The sequence below is a fragment of the Octodon degus genome, unplaced genomic scaffold (genome assembly GCF_000260255.1).
Source record: "Octodon degus isolate 3935 unplaced genomic scaffold, OctDeg1.0 scaffold00076, whole genome shotgun sequence".
Taxonomy (NCBI): Eukaryota; Metazoa; Chordata; class Mammalia; order Rodentia; family Octodontidae; genus Octodon; species Octodon degus.
Genome location: NW_004524652.1, coordinates 10,946,584 through 10,949,369, shown reverse-complemented (window position 1 = coordinate 10,949,369; position 2,786 = coordinate 10,946,584).

Sequence of the window (2,786 nt, the reverse complement as noted above, 5' to 3'; positions counted from 1 at the left end):
ATTTTGCTGAATTCGTGCACCTACAATATTTAAATGGCAGTGGAATACCCACCTCTGACAAAACTAAACAAAAATGGGGCTATAAATGAAGGACCATTTTGTAGTGAAATATATATATACACAAAATGGGATAGATATACAGCTACTTTCTCTTAATTCAATGAGTAGAAAGATTTGTACTAATGGTGTTTGGACAGGATATCATGTCTGCATCTTGTACTCTGAATAACTACTATGATGACAACAATATGCAATTATTTTTATAACTGTCCTACTAACCTGTTTTGAAACTGTCTCATTGCTATTTGTTTCTCAATAAAATTAATAATAAATAAATAACCAGCACCAACAAAGAAGAAGAAGAAGAAGAAGAAGAAGAAGAAGAAGAAGAAGAAGAAGAAGAAGAAGAAGAAGAAGAAGAAGAAGAAGAAGAAGAAAAGGGGAAAAAAGAGACACAGGGTAGCAGGTTAGTGTTTAGCAAAAGCACTGGGGGACCAGAGCCTAAAGGTATCTGAGAGCCTCAAGTTAGCTTAGACTGTTCCAGAGCAGTTCCTCCGTTACGTGGTTTAGCGTTTGGTGGTGGCAAATCTATGGTGCATGCACAGCACAGCTGCCTGTTTGTTGTCACTGAAAGCTCTAAAAGGTTCACCATTACCTGCATAGACTGCAGGCTCTGATTGTCCACACTTCCTGGCTCAGCGAGCTCAGGTGGGTGTCTTTCTCTCCGTGCCCAGATTTCTCTATCCGTGTGATTATTTCTATATCTCTGGGTACCACGGGGTTTAAGTGAGTATTCTGAGGCCTTGGTTTCCCTGGGTCAGCCCACTGAGGGAGCCCAGGGGAGAGTGTCACAGGTGAGGTCCCCAGGCTGAAGAATGCACACGTGCAAGACATCAGCAACAAGAGCAGGCAGTGGAGCAGGGCAGAGGACAAGGGTGCCGGAGCACAAGGGCCGCCTGCGTCTGTATTGCACACTTCTTATACTGGTAGTCACTGCATGTTTACATTCTTATATGGGGCTGTAACTGGCGCATGGTGTTTGTCTGCACTAACTCAAGGTTACATAGCTGTATCCCACTCTGCATTTGTGTTAAACAAGTGGGGTCACGTCCTCAGATGCCTTAGGTCACACCCCTGAGCCATCTGAGTGGTCCCCCACACCGTGTGTGAATAGGTGGCCCCAGAAATCCACATGCAACTGAAAAATATCCAAAAATTGCTACCTCTGTGGCTTTCTCGGCATTTCCCCCTTAATGACAAAAGGGAGACGTGTACAGGAGACACACGTGGTGGACACCCCCTTCACTATGTGATAAGCTTTCCAATGTCTCCAAAGACAAAGTGGCACCCTACGTGTCCTGACTCATTTGCTACAAGGGGCACAGCAGTCAGAAAATAAAAACACAGGGCAGAAGGCTGCTCTCCTGGCGACGTCCCGCATGCCAGGGGCATTGGGTCACATCTACAGTCACAGCAGCACCGCAGTCTTGTTTCGTTTAAGCATTTCTTTGGAGAACTCAATCAGCCCCTATTTTAGGGTTGTTCTAAGTTTGTAGAAAAATGATGAGACCCTTACAGAACCTGCTCCTGGACTCCTAACCAGCTAGCATCTTTTATTATTAGTATTACTCTGGGACATTTGTCACCGTTCATGAAGCAGTTCATGAGGCCCACAGTTAGCCAGATTTCTTTAGCTGTCTAGCATCCTTCTCTATCCCAGGACCCCGTGTGACATTTAGTCTCACATCTTAGACCCCTCTGGCTGTGCTAGTTTCTAAGACGTTCCTTCATTTTAATGACCTTGATGTGTGTTTTCCTAGAGTCTGAACCCAGGGCTTTCACACTGAGCTACTTTCCCAGCCCTCTCTTTAGTCTTTATTTTGAGTCAGGGTTTTGCTAGGTCACTAGGTTGCCCAAACTGGACTCAGACTTGGGATCCTCCTGCCTCAGCCTCCCAGAGGGCTGGGATGACAGGTGTGCACTGCTACGCCTGGCAACCTTGACAGTTATGAGGAGCACTGGTCAGCTCTTGTGGGATGCCCTTCCATTGGGGCTGGCCTGCTGTGACCTCACAAGGAGCCCGGGGTTGTGGGTCTGGGGAAGACGCGCACAGAGGTGTGCTTCCTTCTCACACTATGAAGTCAGCGTGCCTGTTGGCAGTGTGGTTTTCCCCCAGGGACCTCAAACATGACTGCCTGGGCATGGGATCAGGGTCTTCTTCTCCCTCTGGAAGCCACTGTCCATCCTCATGTCATACCCTGGTCTGCGCAAGATCTCCAAGCAGCCCCCACTGCAGTGTGGGGCTCTGTGCTAAGTTTTGAAGACTTATCACAAGTCACTGGGCAGGGCTCTTGTGTCAGAGCTGCAGGAGCCAGCCCTGCCCGCCCTGTGGCTTTCGCATTTCTGCCCTCCAGCCTCACAGCCGACCTGTGTGTGCGGCTTTCCACCACTGTGCCTGTGGCCTCCAGCTCAATGGGGGTGGAGACAGGACCAGATGGCAGACCGCAGAGCTCTAAGAGGTGGGCCTGATGGAGCAGCTGATGGGTTCAACAAGGCTGAGCGAGGAGGGGCCTCAGGACGGCCCCCCATTCCTGCTACAGCAGCTGGGTGGTCGTTGGTCCTGCTCCCTGGGACAGAGAGCAGGCGATTCACAGCGGAAACCATGAGTTCATAGGGAATTCCCCCTTCCACCGCCTGCAGAACCTTCCAGAACCACTCCCACCAAGAGCAGGAGGACCGAGCACCATGCTTCGCCACGCTGGCTTCTTACCCGAGCAGGAGTGCCC